The sequence below is a fragment of the Ovis canadensis genome, chromosome 1, assembly GCF_042477335.2.
Source record: "Ovis canadensis isolate MfBH-ARS-UI-01 breed Bighorn chromosome 1, ARS-UI_OviCan_v2, whole genome shotgun sequence".
NCBI classification, from domain to species: domain Eukaryota; kingdom Metazoa; phylum Chordata; class Mammalia; order Artiodactyla; family Bovidae; genus Ovis; species Ovis canadensis.
This window is the reverse complement of record NC_091245.1, coordinates 138784472-138802833: the sequence shown is the minus strand read 5'-3', so window position 1 is coordinate 138802833 and position 18362 is coordinate 138784472. Positions and strand designations below refer to the sequence as shown.

The 18362-nt window shown below is 37.3% G+C and overlaps 1 non-coding gene across 1 annotated transcript; it reads left to right on the top strand.

Annotated features, from left to right (window-relative positions):
- Positions 1–17501: 17501 nt before the first annotated feature.
- TRNAC-ACA (transfer RNA cysteine (anticodon ACA)) lies at positions 17502–17573 on the top strand. The gene has a single exon. It is a non-coding gene; the product is annotated as a tRNA-Cys (tRNA).
- The last annotated feature ends 789 nt before the right edge of the window (positions 17574–18362 follow it).

Here is an 18362-nt window from a genome sequence, read left to right as displayed (position 1 = left end):
AGCCTATATTCACTGTAATGTAACAGGGAAGGCAGAGAGCGTCGTTCTCAAGATCTCTCTATCTAGTACAATTTAAAAATGCATGGCACTCACGGAGGTATAAATGCATGCATAGCAGAGAGCCCGAGCTTTTGTGAAACAGAACATGTGGTACTTCTGTGTCATGTGTCCTAATGAAGTCAGAGATGCTTGGAAACGGCAATCCTGATCCTGGAGTCCAGTTCCTCTCTGCTAGTGTTTTGTTCTCCAATTAAGAATGCAGTAGCAAGTATCAGAAGCACCACAGGGAGCAGTTTGGGAAAAAAAAAAATGTATCTAGCATAACTCATACTTTTGTTTATTCTTTTGTAAATGGGGCCATGGAAAAGCCACCACCAGTCAGTGATCCCTAGGCTTGCCTTGGAAATACTAAAATCACAGCTTGCTGATTTATGTTTCCAACAATATACTTGCAGGAGGTTTTATGAAGCATGATTGAAGCTATCGCTTTGGAAAGTGGTGTGCAGTTAGACGAAAGGCAATGATGATGTATTCCCTTTTAAGTAGTCACAACGTTTTGAACCAAGGCCGTAGAATAGGAGAAATGACAGAAGTGAAAAACTGACTAACTTAAGTGGATGCCAATACCATAATTAGCTAACAAGGCCTAATAGTTCTGCTTCTAACTTTCAACACAAGGTTATTGTTCTACTGTAGTGAGAGGCTTTTTTATTATAGCAGAAGTGCTCCTTTAAAAGCCTCTCCTTCTCACTGCAAGATTCATATCCAATGAAGTACGATTGGGATTTAATTGTCGAGTCTGGATTTCATTGTCAATGAAACAACTATTGCATAGCTCTAACTTCTGCAATTATTTTTCCTTTGTATTTAGAACTTGGTCACAGCTTCAGTCATCATTAAGTCTCAAGTGATAACTTGAGCCTGTGATTCACAGTGCATGTGCTGTTTGGATCTATGTAAATTTGGATTTATATGTAGGAGCTGCTTTCCTGAAACTTTAAATGTTTAAAATAAATTTCTTCTTTTAAAAATTACCCAAGTGCAATTAATAATCATCTATGACTGACTGTTTGCATACATATATTAGAAGCACTCTGGTTCAAAATTATTAAGCAAGAACAGAGGTATCTGTTCAACTGGATCTCTCTTGTCATCCAGTACAAGATACATACCTAGAACACTCACCTAAGCCAAAATCATTGGGGAGAGGAGGCTGAATTGTCCAGTTAGTTGAACTTACAGGCAGCTGCTTACAATTATGCTTTCTGATGAAGTGCCAGTAAGTCATTGTTCATTAGAGAGGTGTAGCTGCTAAAAATAAAGGGCAGGTGTGAGGGTGACTACTGGTTTCAGGTCTACAGGAAGGTCTCCACAAACCTGTCTTCTGTGGGGGCGGTTAAGCAGACAGCCTCTCTTACTTACCTGGCTCTAATGCTTTGATGTCAGCTTTTCTTTGTAAGATTTTAGTTGCATCACCTTCACATTCATTTGCATGTAGAGAAGATAGGCTATGTAAATTAATATCCTTATCCTCAATGAACAAACCACAGGATTTCTTTCTCTGCTTTATATCAAAGGAGTTCAGTGGAGCGTTTGGTCACTTTCGTGTCCAGTGATGAATTGTGGCGCCCAGAGAACTGGAAGGGAAGTTGGTGGGTCCTGAGTGTTCATGAATCTGTTCAATGACACTCAGGGCTAATGGTCTCTCAGAAGTAATGCCCTCTCAAGAGAAGCAATTAAGGGGACGGAAGAACCTCATACAGCCCAAGAAGAAACTCAAACGTCAGATAATTTAGCACATAAAATGGCCTGTTTTCAAACATGGGACTTGTTTGTACTGAGACTGAGAAATGAGATAGAGAGAGTGTTCAGTACCAAGCTAACAGCGTGATTTGTTTTTGCCTGTTTTGAGAGGGAGGTGTGAGAATGCAAACAGGGTTGGGACTCTGGAGACCCTGGAACTAGTCTTGCTGCTTCCTCTGGCTTTTGACATTTGGGAAATGATTTTAATTCTTCTGTTTTTGGGGTCATCTCTCACAACAGTGTACATGGAAAAGTACTTTGAATTGTCTTTTCTTTTTTTTTTAGGTCCAAAATAAAAATAATACTCTAAGAGTTGGTGGATGCAAATTTAATAATTTTAATATTCTTATAAGCAAATATAGTTGTTGTTTCAAGTTTTATTGACCTAGAGTCTAAATTACCTGTGTCCTTTATACTATCCCAGTTACATTGAAGATAGACCAACTATTTAACAGATTATAGTTTTAATGTTCCAAATTACATGGTATGAGAACACTTTAAGATGCAACCAGTGCTGCTATTAAATTTAATATTCCTGAGTTTCACAGAACCGAGGTATCTTTAATTGTTCAGCAAATAAAAGTGCTGCTGTATGGCACTCTTTTAAATATTTTAATAACTTTGAACTATTTACAATTATAACAATAGTGCTCATCTCAAATGGTTATCAACACACTCCCTAGTTTCACACACTCACTTGTGCCACTAACAAGTCATCAAACATTGGGAAATGTTTTAGAAAGCTATGATCTAATAGGAGAAAGGGGCAGCAGAGGAAACTAGATAGCATCACTGACTCCATGGACATGAATTTGAGCAACTCCATTAAATAGTAGAGGACAGATAAGCCTGGCATGCTGCAGGCCATGGGGTCACAAAGAGTTGAATATGACTTAGGGACTGAACAACAACAGTGATCTAATGAAATAAACTTGCCTGAATTTAAATAGTTAAGAGGCAGATGGGGGACTTTTGAGAGCATTTATAATCATAATGGGCTTCCCTGGTAGCTCAGATGGTAAAGCATCTGCTTACAATGTGGGAGACCTGGGTTCGATCCCTGGGTCAGGAAGATCCCCTGGAGAAGGGAATGGAAACCCACTCCAGCATTCATGCCTGGAAAATCCCATGGACCAAAGAGCCTGGTGGACTACAGTCCATGGGGTCGCAAAGAATTGGACACAACTGAGTGACTTCACTTCACTATAATCATAACAATCAACAGATTAACCTTTGGAGAATCTTAGGTCAATTGATGAAAATTGGCTTGGTTCCAATTTGTTTCTTAAAAAGAGCGGAGAAGGAGAACAAGCACTTGACTTGGAAGCAGAAGACCTAGAGCACTGAGGGCCTCTTGACTGAAGAAGCAGCTTACTCTCTCAGAGCCATTATTTGCCTGTTTGAACATCAAATATAAAAATTACTGCCTAGCTGACCTTGCTGTACTGTTAAGAGGAGCAGTTGTGATAACACATATGTGTAGACGTGTTGTAAAATGTCAATCCTACTACGCTAGACATTATGTATATTTTTAAACAATATGCATACATATAAACCTGGCTATGACTTAAAAACAGTTCATTTATTAATTTAAAATAGCATCATAAGCTGCTCTGTGATTAGAGAAAAATATTGAGGGGGCTGAGATAATCTAATTCATTAATGAGAGTGACTCATTCATCAGTCGGTGATTACATGTCTCAGAGATCTTATTGGGCAGCATTCCTGGGAGTGATTATATAGACTGTGTGATGAACAACTCTAGGGGGCACTACTTGTAGTCATAGTGATGGAATATATATTTCCAGCAGAGGGCAGGGAATCGTTTTGAGGAATGTATTTCTTTTTTATATCATGAACCCCTTATATGGACCAATACCAGGCTGGAATTAGTCACAAAGGGTCTTAAGTGGCACATAATTACGATGTGACTTGCTAAAAGTCAAATAGAAAAATAAAGGGATTAATAACTAGAGTTCTGGTCTGTAAATTCTCACTTCAGTTCTCCAAACACCAAACTTTTGCGTAGATTAAAAAACATTATCTAATGGTTCTTCACCTCAAAGTAAATACTTAAATTATGTACCATTTTGTCAGTAAATCAAATATCAAATACTTGTTGAGGCCATACAAAGTGGATAACTTCATCATTTTATAACATTGAAAACCACTTGTTCAAAGTGCTTTCAATTACTTTGTAACTCAAGACTGTCAAGAATCCAAGAAAGTATTTACTTTATGGATGAAGAAATTGCGAATTAACTGGCTTTCCTATATAAATTTTAGTTAGTATGAAATTAAGATTAAATTTTTCTCACTTCTAGTTCAGTGCCTATTTTTTAAAAATGGATTTGGTGCATTTGTTTGAAAATGAAAATTTGGTGTGTGGGAGGGAGGAAGGTGCTTGGAATTTAAGACTCATATTTGAGAAGATAATAGACATATGAATTTAAGAATCCAAATCCACATATGAGAGATTAATAAAGTGTTCAACTAATGAACAAATATATCATATAATTGGCTTCCCTGATAGCTCATTTGGTAAAGATTCTGCCTGCAATGCAAGAGACTTGGGTTCAATTCCTACGTTGGGAAGATCCTCTGGAGAAGGGATAGGCTACCCACTCCAGTATAATTGGGCTTCCCTTGTAGCTCAGCTGGTAAAGAATCCACCTGCAATGCAGAAAACCTGGGTTCGATCCCTGGCTTGGGAAGATCTCCTGGAGAAGGGAAAGGCTACCCAATCCTGTATTCTGGCCTGGAGAATCCCATGTTCTGTATAGTCCATGGCACCACAAATATTCAGACACGGCCAAGCAACTTTCACTTTGATCATATAATTAGTTAAAAATTAAATGATTTAAATAAGTCCTTAGGAATTCAGGATCTCCAAAGACCTAAAACTTGTTCATTGTTTGGCAACTGCCTGGCTCAATTGTATGCACTCTGTATGTGCTACCTGGCTTAATATATACAGCAGTCTTGTAATTATTATCATATCATACTCCCCTTTGTCAGTTGAAGTCTGTGAGGTGTGGAAGTTGAAGGAGCTAAGACTGCACTGCTAGGAGACAAAGGTTTGAACTCAGTGCATGTGTAAATTGGCCTCTTTCCTGGGACAACACGTTGTTGCTCACTAAAGCAGAGAGGGCCTCAACACAGTAAGACTAAATAGAGAAAATAATACAAGGAGAATAAGTTGTAGGGAAGGAGGTAAATGTTCAGAGGACAGAAATAATTCAATTTAGTTAATTAAGAAATAATACAATTTAGTTAAGAATTTAGAAAGGTAAGTTGTTGGCCTCAATTATGGAAATATTGGAGAGACTGGGAGGCAGTCAAGCCTTGCAGCAAAGCTAAGTTTCACTAAAGCTCGACGTTCAATGTAGATGGTGACTGCAGCCATGAAATTAAAGACGCTTACTCCTTGGAAGGCAAGTTATGACCAATCTAGACAGCATATTAAAAAGCAGAGACATTATTTTGTCAACAAAGGTCTGTCTAGTCAAGGCTATGGTTTTTCCAATAGTCATGTATGGATGTGAGAGTTGGACTATAAAGAAAGCTGAGTGCCGAATAATTGATGCTTTTGAACTGTGGTGTTGGAGAAGACTCCTGAGAGTCCCTTGGACTGCAAGGAGATCCAACCAGTCCACCCTAAAGGAGAGGAGTCCTGGGTATTCATTGGAAGGACTGATGTTGAAGCTGAAACTCCAATACTTTGGCCACCTGATGCAAAGAGTTGACTCACTGGAAAAGACCCTGATGCTGGGAAAGATTGAGGGCAGGAGGAGAAGGGGACAACAGAGGATGAGATGGCTCCATGGCATCACCGACTCAATGGACATGAATTTGGGTGGACTCCGGGAGTTGGTGATGGACAGGGAGGCCTGGTGTGCTGCAGTTCATGGGATCGCAAAGAGTCGGGCATGACTGAGCTACTGAACTGAACTGAACGTCAAGCATTGTTTGGGCAGGAAAATAACACGGAGTTAAATTTTGTTTTAAGTCTACTTGCCATGTGTGATGTGGACCAGAGGAAAATGAAAAAGGATTGAATGGACAGGACACAATATTTCTGTGGAAGAATTAATGGATCTTAATAACACATTAGATTTGGGGAACTGGAAGGAATGTGACCCCTGAAGTTTTAAGCCTGTTTGACCGAATGGTTATATCTTAATAGAAATAGGTAAGTGAGTAAAGAAAACTGCTGATATCGGGCAAGGGTTTTTCTTACTTCTTTGTATTGGGTTTGCCAAAATGTTCATTTGGGATTTTCCTTTATGGGTAACCCATTATTTTTTTTTAAATTATATGTTAAGTTGAGTATTCTGTGGAACACTAGACAGAAATGTCAGTATTAAATTGTGAAAGATATACTGCTAATCTTTATTATTTCTTCAGCATCTTTCTCTGCTTTCATTTAACTCCTGTCTTTATGTCTTTCTTCATCACTATGCTCGAGGATTATTAAGTTTGTCTGAAATTTTAGATGAAATTTCAAAAGCACGTGGGTCAGATTTGCTTTTCTTATATACTTTTAATTTTCTGTTTTATCCATTTTTTTTAAAAGTATTGTTCCAGGAAAACAAAACAAAACTTGACAAAATAAGAAAAAAGAAAAAAAGAAACCCAAGACCTAAACTAAAACAAGAAAATAAATTTGGTATTGAACTATATTTAACTCTCGAGAGTTGAATATTTTTCTGTTAGTATCCAAGGGAACTAATATTTTGTAATGTCTGCTCTATGCCAGGGAGCTGTACTGGGCCTTTTCACTCATTATCTGATTTAATCCTGATAAAACCACATTTGATAGATGATGTTTGAGACTGAAAGTGTCTGATTTGCCTAGAGCTCTTAAATATGCTGCGTCTGATGACACACAACTTTATAGCCAAGAACATAAAATGCATTTAAGGTAAAACGTAATTTCCTTCTGCATTAGTGTGTGTTTCTTTGGTGCGTATTAATTTGTACACAACTAGTAAATATGAGGATGATAGGAATTGTGTTGATCCACTTATTATTTCTTCAGCTCATTAATTTTTAAGTAACCAAAAGCAAGGTTTCTCACAATTAAATAGAGAGCCTTAGCAATCTCTAGAGTATTAAGGTAAATATGAAAAGTCAACTCAGGTGCCTTTCTTTAGTGCAAGTGTTAGTTTCTTAGTGACTTTAAGAACCATCTTGGTTTCTACAACATTATATATCTGGCATCATTGAGAGTACATTTGGAGAAACTGGGAAATCACTTTCCTCTATGTTAAAATGACATGTTTGTTGCCTTATTTTTTAGAGGATATACACTGGGTCATAGTTTTCATTTTTAAGTTAGTGCCCTTTAGGCTTATATCTTGAAAGAAGATGCAGAAATTGGATACAAATACTAGTAGAGATTTAACTGTGCTGTTTTTTTTTTTTTTTTTTGATAAAGATTGTATGGCTTTTGTTAGTGCTTGGTTTTAAATTTCCAAAGGTTTCACATTTTCTGACCTCCAATCCTGTCTTTTTCCATAAGCCCTGATATTTTTACTGCACAGTTTTGCAGACACCAGCATTTTTCAAGGATGCAGATATGGTGTAATAGAAACGGATGTCAAAACTTGTAAAAGAAACCAGTGAATATGGCTAAGACCTATATTATCATAGAATAGGTCCCAATTTAAGAAAATAAGCACATTGTGCTTTGTTCTAAGTACTAATGAGAGGGCTTCTGGACAGGTTTTCTGTTGGCATAACTTGTCCACTCCCAACCAGTTTTCTACTCATTATAATATGAGGCTTTCTGATTATATTTATTTCCCCACTTAATTTATCTCTGTTTATTATTTTTGGCCCATCAAAAATGTTCAGCATTGCCTCAGCTGAGAAGTTTTACCTTTATATTATAGCAACAACTTTGGGTAATTCAGGAGAGAAAATCTATACACATATTTCAATTAATATATAACATGAGATATGTACCTATTCTTTATGAAAGTACCGATCCGTGATATTGACATGTTTCTGATTTTTTAACTTTATTTATGTAGATAAATCACTTATAGCTTTCTAAAACCAACTGAAGCTGAACTCATTTTAAAGCTTGTTCACTTCTTTATCATAGAATAACTGACTTCACCCTACGTGGTTCTTTACATTATATATAATGCTTCATACCAATGTTTTAATTATCAAAAAATTAGTTATATTATAAAATTTAATATTTCAAAATGTATGTAAGTATTGAGGCAGAGTAGTTGACAAAAACTTTTTCTGTCAACTTTAACTTATCTATCTATTTAAAGTACCTCAATTATCCTGGAAGGAGATACTATTTCTGATTAGAAAAAAAGCAAATGAGCCTCAGAGAAGTAAAATTGCTCATCCTTGAAGAAATATTTAAGACATGGTAAGACCAGGACTTGATATAAATATTTCACTGTAGAATAGCACATTTTTCTGTTATGAGGTCTCTGTTTTTATCTGATTATGTTTTACTGATATACGAAGCAATTCTCAAAAATAACTTAGTACGTGTTCTATGCTGCTATGCTGCTTAGTTCCTTTTGGACTGTGTTTATGAGATCCATGCTGTTAATTTTAATTAGAGATCTACCTTTCAGTTGAATTATTTGGAAGTTTCTGACTTAGAACTGTTGAGAGTTTTGCCTTTTGTTCATTTACACAATCCTATTCTCTCAGCCCCATTGCTTGTTAGTGAGCACATCATTCTAACACCATTCCTGGAATTCCCAGTATTTTACATATTTGTCTATCTTTCTGTGGACAATTACTATTATTTTTCTTTAAGACTCAACTCAAGTATCTCATCCCCAGAGAAATCTTTCTTTCGTCAAATACATGTCAGTTGCCTACTACATACTAGTCGAAGTACAAGATACTCTTGTATTATATCTGATTTCTGCATGCCAAACTTCACTATGACCTTGCAAGTGAACTCCATAAGGACAAGAATGTCTTTCCATGCTGGCTTCCCATTTAATGCAGAGTACTAGATTAGAGAGTTTATTGTAAATTCATGTGTATTCCTGGAACACAGTAAATGCTTAGTGAATGTGTGCTGAATGAATAATTTTACCCAGCAGAAGTAAAACAAAATGCCAATACTTTAAAATAAATATGTGTGCATATATATACATATATATTTACCCTTGACTTTGGATGATGCTTTGGTTTGTTGAGAAATAGTACTGTTGTTCCTGTGTTTATTTCAAACATTTATTTATATCATTGCCATGCATGTGATAGGCTTTCAATAAATACATTAATTTCAATAAAATAATTATCACACAGTGATTATTTAATTTAGGAGGAATTAAATAGCAAAAATGAGCTGCCTTATCCCTGATCTTATCTTCTATACTGAAAGTTAATTAGACTGGGAATAAAGCAGACTTTAAAATCTTGCTATGAGATATATTCTTCTGAAGCCTTATCTGAGAGATAGGACATGGTTATCTAGTTGGAGTTTCAAAGTCTTCAGTATATAGAAATAAATTAGGGAGATATAATACGTTGATAATGATATAATTAAACAGATTAGATATTGTCAATAGTAAGTGTCTGATATGTCAACAGAGCAAAGTATTTAAAGTCCTGAAAAATCAAGATAATCCCTTGGGGTTAATTAAAAGTTGATTATTCAATCAATGATTATTGGAAGCCGATTCTGAACTGTATGAATAGAAAGGCAAGTAAAATAAGGGCTATTTTACCTTATTGTTTCATAAGTACTTAGATATTTTTTTCTCTTTTTTAAATAAGATCTAATTTAACCTCCAACATTCTTCTCTTGCCTGCTAGCCATGTTTTGTAATGGTTTTATAGTGTTTCCTATGTCTTGACTTCAGTGATAAAAACATTTAAATTAATAGAACAAAATACATATTCAGATACTCCAGAATATCTTTGTCACTTTATCATTTTATTCATCTGTCTGCCATTTACTCACTAATGTTACCATTATTGTGTATGTCTCTAGCTTGAAACAGTTTTCAATCAAAGTTGTTACTATTGCTTATAATTCATCAATTTTTTTACTTTCCTTTCTCAAATTTCACATGATTTATAATCATTTTAATTGATTATCTGCATGAGTCATTTTATTTCAAAGCCCCATGCTAATACATTTCAAAGCCCCATGCTAATACATTTCACTTTTGTGGGGAATATATGCGGTCTGCAATTTAGGCAGAAAACTCAACATAGGTTATTGAGTAATATTATGCCACCCTCTATGCTTTTCTGAACACTTGCGTGTTGTGAATGTGATTGGAGAGATGAAGTGGTCCTAAGAAGTGTCTTTTACTGGTTGTGATTCCACAATATATTCTAACCACTGAGCAGAAATGCATGCAGGGAGCTTTGACTGAGAAAGGGAAGCCAATATAGTACTAATAATACAAGTCAATCATCCTTTTGTTTCAGGGAGGATAACTCATCCGCTAAAAGGAAATGGGGAAGTGAGTGATAGGGTCACACTTTGAGGAGCTGGGGTAAAAGCTGACATGGTTACATAGGATTGGAGAAGGAAAGACCCAAGAAAACAGAGAATTAGAGGCAACATTGTTTCCTCAGCAACTTCTATTTGTAAGTATTTGGTGAATTAATTGAATAAAGAAAGTGTCAGAGAAAACCAAATCTAGACCTAATTAATATGGTAAGGACAGATTTTAATCAGTAATATACTGTACTGGGAAGAGTTTATTACTATATTCAATAGGATAAAGAGCCCAGTATGAACTGAACTCAGCTTTAATTTGTGCAGAGGTAACTGGAAGTTTTAAAGGGAGAATGAGAGAGTAGGGAAACATTGAGTGGGTGCTCCATAGAGACAGAGAAGTAAAAAAAAAAAAAAAAGCCAAAACTCACAAAAAAGATGGAAATTGGTCCCTGTGAATCCCATCTGGGTTTGCGAATAACTGGTTCTTATCAAAGTAAGGCTGTTCACTTCTACAGGGCCTGAGAGTCAGGGGCCCCATCTTCAAGTGTTGGCTGGGACGAACAGTAAATTCTTTTGGCAGCCTTGAGTTTTCTCAGGCAGGCACTTTAAGGGGGATGAGAGACATTCTTGAAATGTGGCCTTGAGTGGTTTAAAATTACATTAGTGTTTTGTTCAGATCTTTATAGTTTGAGGCCTAACTGAACTGAGGGTTCAGGGAGCCTGGTGAGAGTTTGGTCAAGGAGAGAATCTTTCTCCAAAGAAGATCTGTCAGTAACTCTGCAGGGTACTTTCAGATGAGTTATCTCATTTTTATATTCACAGCATATCTAGGAGTTCTGAAAGAGGGAGCTGAATTTCATAAAAGTAAAGTAGCATCTAATAAGTACAGAATTTCAAATTCAAATTTAGTTAATATTTGATCCGAAAACTTTACTCATTCCACTGATTGAAACATGATTCTTTTGAAGTACTATGGGATTGCTAAAGGGAGAGAGAAAGCTTTAGCAGGAGCTCTAATTTCAGGTTTTTACCATTCTTTCTGACCATTTCTTCTGAGTGGCTAAACTCTAGCTGAGGAAAGACCAATTAGTGGAGAAGTAAATCTTTTATTGACTGAAAAGATTAGTGCATGTAGAGAACCAACAAGATTTAGACATATTGGGGGTCTGAGTGGTTGCAAGGTAGAGCAGCTCTATTGTTTGGGTTAGTATAATTCATTAACAACTATATGATATTAATATTTAAATATCAGCTGCATTTTTCAGTGGCTTCTCTTATTGTGAGACACCATAATTATTAATAATTGAATAAGTCATCAATTTGTGGTTGATTTATTGAATAATTTCATAATGAAATTATATGAGTTTAGGATGCTTTCAGAGCAAAGAAGAGAACACATTCACAATGGTTTAAAAATAAACATGTAAAGAATGTGAGGAGCTATCTGGAGGAAGGTTTGGAGAAGGTTTAGATTTCAAGTTTCTCTTCAGTTTTGGCTGGTTTTCCCTGACTTTTTAGAAGAAATATGGCTGCAACGGTTTAATATTCTTAGATAATGAAATCTGAAGCTAGGAAAAAAGACAACATACTTATTTGAGTGGCCTTATTTTAATAGTAAAGGAAAATCCTGATGTCACTCAGCAGACTTCCCTCAATTTTCATTGGCTAGAATTGTTTCAGATGAACTCCCCTAAACCAGTTGGTGGGGAGAATGACATTATCATAGTTCCTTTGGCTAATCAAGTCCTTTCTGTTGCCAAGTGGAAGATCTGAAGAATGAGGGAGGGGATGTGGTATGCAGTATGTAGAAAAAGGGTCTGCCACAAGGAATTTGAAAGGGCCTCTTTGACAAAGAATGTAAACAACATTAAAAGTCAGTGTCTTTTAAGCAGTTACAGTGTACCTATGTGGTTTGTACATGTGATCTAATTTAATTTTTTAAACTTCTATGTGAGGATAATTCTGTTTTATAGAGAGGGATGAATAGATTTTGAAATGTTTAGATGATTTGTCAAACTCACAGAGCTGCTCAGTGGCAAAGTTGAGATTGGAACCTAAGCCTGCTGGCAAGTCATCTTTCATTACCAGGTCACCGCCAAAGGAAACTTAACATTGTTCATCATGTTACTATTGTTTAAGAACAGTAGTAAGAATATTAACTTCCTTTGTGAACAGGCTGTGTCCTGGACAATATCCTAAATTTGCTCTTATTTAATATCATTTAGACATATCTTACTGTCATTTTAAAATTTTACAAATAAGGAAGCTAAGAGATAGAGTGACAAAACAGTTCACCTACAGAGCTTCCCTCATAGCTCTGTTGGTAAAGAGTCCGCTTGCAATGCAGGAGATACCGGTTCAATTCCTGGGAATATTCCTGACCCAGGAATGTTATCCCTCTTCTGGAGAAGGGGGATAGTCTACCCACTCCAGTATTCTGGTCTAGAGAATTCCAGGGACTATAGAATCCATGGGGATGCAAAGAGTCAGACATGGCTGAGTGATTTGCACTTTCTCATGGCTATCAAGTGGCCGGAGTGGTATTTGAAGGAAGGCTTATTTTGAATTTAAAGGCCTGAGTGCCTGCATCTATACAATGCTTAAGGTCTGTAGACAAAGTATGGCGGGGTAGGATAACGCGTTTGGTATAAAACAAATTGCATAACCCTGGCTAGCCCTCCAGCTTATAATATAAATGAATATAATTTTAAACATAAACATAATTTTAAATGAACATAATTTATAAGCATATATATATATATATTTTAATATGACTGATATTTATTTCTCAACTCAGGTATTATTTTACATCAGATTTGACCAGTTACCTTTATACATTTTTTTTTACAATACTGTATTGGTTTTGCCATACATTGACATGAATCCACCACAAGTGTACATGAGTGCATTGAAACATGTATACTATCATGTAAGAAATGTATTGCCAGTCTATAAGCATATATATATTTTATATATTTGCTCTTATTTTTTTTTTCCAAACTATACAAGAGAATAGCATGCTCAACTTTAAGAAAGCCAAGGGAAAATATTCATTTGATTTCTGGAAGAGCTGGATGACAAATGGGGGACCAGGGTCTTCTTTATAGGGAGAAGATGAAACTGTGAAAGAGGAGTATTGATTGGAAATTGACTGCTGAGACAGGCTAAATATTGAAATGTGTGTGATTATGTAGACTCACTAATCAGGGTTCTAATCTAGTGCATACCTAGATTAAGATGTAAACTACATTAGTTCCTGAGCTCTAGATGGTGTCTTCCTGAGACTGTGTCCTTAGTCACTCAGTCCTGTCTGAATCATTGCGACCCCAGAGTAGCCCTTCAGGCTCCTCTGTCTATGGCGATTCTGCAGGCAACAGTACTGGAGTCGGTTGCTATGACCTCCTCTGGGGCATCTTCCCAACCCAGGGATCGAACCCAGGTCTCCTGAATTGCAGATGGATTCTTTACAATCTGAGCCACCAGGGAAGTCTTCCTGAGACTATGCAGTGAGTTAAAAGGCAGGATAGAGATTGAGGTGCTTAGGGTATAAAACTATGTGCCTGCTCTATAATTACTGTTTCTTAGCTGTTTTTTTCCTACACTAGGTATGCTTACCAACATTGTGTTTGTTCTAAATGGTCAAATGGTAAACTTATATGTGTATTTATGTGTATAGGAGAAAGTGTGTGTGTATGTGTGTGTACACATACATATAGGTATGTCTATAAAATTTTGGGGACACTATCTCATTATTTCATACTGTTTCAAAATGTTTACTGTATTTCTTTCATGACTTTCATTATTGCTAAAATCCATGACTATTTTTAAATGATTTTTTCCTTTGCTTATTTTTGCTTCAAAGAAGAAAATGTACTCCATGATAACACGTTGGAGTTATTATTCACAGTTTGTATAACTGAAAACTAATTAGCTAGTGTTTAATTTCTCAAGACTACAAAACAATATCTGTTGTCTTTTTGTTTCACAAAATGAACGGCTAAACAGCTCCCTCACCTTATTTTTTTTCAAAACAAACTCCTAGCTCACAAGTATTCATAATTTATGATGTTTTTCATGAAAACATATTCCCTGAATATAGATAAAATTAGCATTTGGAGCATGGATGCTTTGGTTCCAGCTCAGGGACTGTGTTGTGATTGAAATGCATGCAAAGGCTTGAATCCTTCATTTCCATTTTCCCCAATTTGTAATTGAAGAGAGGAAGGCTGCTAAGTTTCTAACAGTGTTATCCCCTCCTTTACATAGCACTGCACAACTGAGTTAAAACATTTCATGTTACAAAGCTGCTGAAAAATTATCTAACCATCTTGTAATATCACAGTAAGGATTGGATCATAAAACTGTAGATACAGATTCTCTTATATCTCAGTGGTTGATTGCCATGTCCCTTTTTAGGATTACTAAACAGATAATCTGCTTTTGTTCCCAGTGGTAGAGAACAAATTCATTTATGTAAAATTTTTTTTGTGAGATATGTTGATAATGCTTTTCCTATAAAGCATATCCATATTTGCAGGTATTTAAAACAACTGAACTCCCTTATTTGTAGCAAAGTAATAGTGTTCAAATTAGATAGTTTCTATTATCTTTATCATTGACTGGTTTGCAGTTTTATGGAAATAAGAAGTATTTTGAGAGGCCCTCTCCTTGTTCTATAAATGACACTGAATGGTCTCATTTTAAAAGATCTCTTTGATTTTCTTTTGCTCCTTATGGTTTGGTTTGACACCAGTCAAAATTGTTTCCAGAGTGTTCAGAATTCACATCACGTTATTGGTTGTTGAAGTGTTCTGGCTGAATGGTTGGGTACTAAATGGATTCTTGCCAGCACATGGCAGTTCCAGGCACTGAGGCCAGTGGCTATTTAGTGCTGCGGTGAAACTCTTTCCCTACACAAGTTAGTAGTGGTTTCCTGCTAATGAATCTAGATCGTGTGCCCCAGATGGTGTGTTCAAGGAATACCTCATCATCTGTGTTTTATTTCCAACTCTGTTGCACACTCAGCGAAGCCCCAATCACCACTTATAACTAAATGTCAAAATATCTTGACACCCCCTTTAGCGTCAGAGCAGAATCTTTGCTAATTTTATTTGCCCAAATTCCTGTTTTGGTTTGTGGGCATGCACAGAGGCTGTGTGATGGTTAAAAGCACAGAGTCTGAAACCTGGCAGGCTTGAATTCAAATCCTGATCACCCTCTTCCTGATGAGCTTATTTAAATCTTGAGCAAGAGACTTACTTCTCTCTTCTTTAATATTATCATCTATAAAATGGGAATAATATTGCTGCTCCTATAGTAACTGTCCTATTAATGGCATTATTAGTATTGCTGTAGAGCAAAGGTATAAGTCCATATATTGATAATTTATTAACCAAGCCTCTTCAAAATTTTTCTGAAGGGAATTTAGCTCTGTGAGAACAGTGCCCTGAGAAGATGTCAGAATGTTTACTTTTGAGGCAGTTATTACTTTTGGAAAGCTCCATTATTATGTTGCCATTGACCACATTCTGTTTAGTTTTCCCACAGTTTGCTATGGCAGATGGCAATTGGAAAGTTTGGCATTTGAGGTTTTGATGCTATCCAGGATGCGTGTTCCTTTCTTAGCTGTTTTCCATCATGGTGCAGAGCTCCACAGCTGAGGCAGAATGAGAAATTAAAGATAATTTCTTAGTTTATTACTTGTTGTTGTTCAGTTGCTAAGCCCTGTCCAATTCTTTGGGACCCAATGAGCTGCTGCACTCCAGGTTTCTCCATCCTTCACTCTATCCCAGAGTTTGCTAAAATTTATGTCCTCTGAGTCAGTGATGCTGTCAAACCATCTCATTCTCTGCTGCCCCCTTCTCCTCCTTCCCTCAATCTTTCTTGAATCCAGTGCAAAATTGGGTTTCCCTCTCAGGGCTGTTTTCTACTCTCATGGACTTCACCCCTCATCTCTCAACTTGTCTCAGCTTCTTGTATGGGTTTAGCTATAAGCTTACATTTTTGTTTTTGTTTTCCTTTCCCTCTACTCAGAAAAATGAAGTTGCTCAGTTGTGTCCAGCTTTTTGTGACCCCATGGACTGTAGCCCACCAGGTTTGTCTGTCCATAGGATTTTCCAGGGAAGAATATTGAAATGGGTTACCATTTCCTTCTCTAGGAGATCTACCTACCCAGGGATTGAACTCAGGTCTCCCACATTGTAGGCAGATGCTTTACCATCTGAGCCACCGGGGAAGTCACCCTCTACTCATCTCCATCCTTAACTCAAGCAAAACTCTTGTTTCCACCTGGGCTTTGCACAGTGTCTATACTGTTGGCATTCCACATGGTCTGTGTGGTCAGTCCATGTGTTTCCCACAGTACTGAGTATGGCTTCACCTCCTCTCCCACTGGTTCCGGTTAAACTCAGAGGATTAGCAGTTCCTTTCTCATGAGCTGGCTAGTTATGTTCCTGATCTATAGCCTATGCATTTGTGTTTCTCGGTGTAAGCTTTAGTGACCTTCAATACCCTCTTCCCTCAGCCAAGGTGGTTCGGTGATAATGTATTCTTCTCTAATATCTGCATATTAGAGAACATATGTTAAAGCACGTCCACATTGCAGTAGTCAGACTTGGAGGACGGGTACAGTTTGGCCCCTCTGTGGTCAACTGGACTTCTCTGTCATCTTTGTTCCCTGCTGCAGTCAGTCATTCTGGTGCTCCAGGCATGTAGACGATGCTCTCAATCTGTCAGTGGTGGTGGGAGTAGAGATTATGATGGAACAGATGAAAGGACAAGCTGCCCAGTTGCCTTCTGGGTCCTCCCAAAAGTTACAACACAGGGAAGGAAGGGGGAACCCTCTCAGACAGCAGTCCCCAACCTTTTTGGCAGGGACTTGATTCATGGAAGACAGTTTTTCCATGGACAGGGAGGGGTTGAGGGGATGCTTTCTGGATGATTCATTACATTTATTATGCCGTCGCAGATCTGACAGGAGGCAGAGCTCAGGCAGTAATGCGAGTGATGGGGAGTAGCTGTAAATACAGATGAAGCTTCGCTGCTCACCACTCACCTTCTGCTGTGTGGCCCAGTTCCTGACAGGCCATGGACTAATACCAGTTTGTGGCCCTGGAGTTTGGGACCCTTGCTGTAAGAGATACTTAAGAATCTCCTGCTTTCATCCTTCCCAACAACTAGTTGCATTTTTCCTTTTTCAGGAAATAAGAAACTGTTCTTACAGCATTCATCCTTTTCATCTTGGGCTTCCCTGGTGGCTCAGAGGTTAAAGCGTCTGCCCACAATGCAGGAGACCCGGGTTCAATCCCTGGGTAGGGAAGATCCCCTGGAGAAGGAAATGGCAACCCACTCCAGTACTCTTGCCTGGAGAATCCCATGGACGGAGGAGTCTGGTAGGCTATAGTCCATGGGGTCGCAAAGAGTCGGACACGACTGAGCAACTTCACTTTCACTTTTCATCTTAGGGATAATTTCTTATAAAATCTTTAGCTATTGATATTTAAAGTAATACTTGTCATGAAAATTTTGCTTTCTTTCAAAAAGACTGAATTTTGACTCTCAGATTTTAACATTCAACTCATTCTGCCATGCTCTAGTTAAAAGTACTGTTTGATGAGATGGATGAAACTGGAGCCAATTATACAGAGTGAAGTAAGCCAGAAAGAAAAACACCAATACAGTATACTAACACATATATATGGAATTTAGGAAGATGGCAATGACGACCCTGTATGCAAGACAGGAAAAAGGACACAGATGTGTATAGCGGACTTTTGGACTCAGAGGGAGAGGGAGAGGGTGGGATGATTTGGGAGAATGGCATTCTAACATGTATACTATCATGTAAGAATTGAATCGCCAGTCTATATCTGACGCAGGGTGCAGCATGCTTGGGGCTGGTGCATGGGGATGACCCAGAGAAATGTTGTGGGGAGGGAGGTGGGAGGGGGGTTCATGTTTGGGAGCGCATGTAAGAATTAAAGATTTTAAAATTTAAAAAAAAAAAACCCTCTGTATATATGAGAGCTGTTGCCTTGACTCTCAGTTCCCATTTTTGTTGCCATTAACACTGAAAAAAAAAAAAAATACTGTTTGAAAGTCAAAGCCG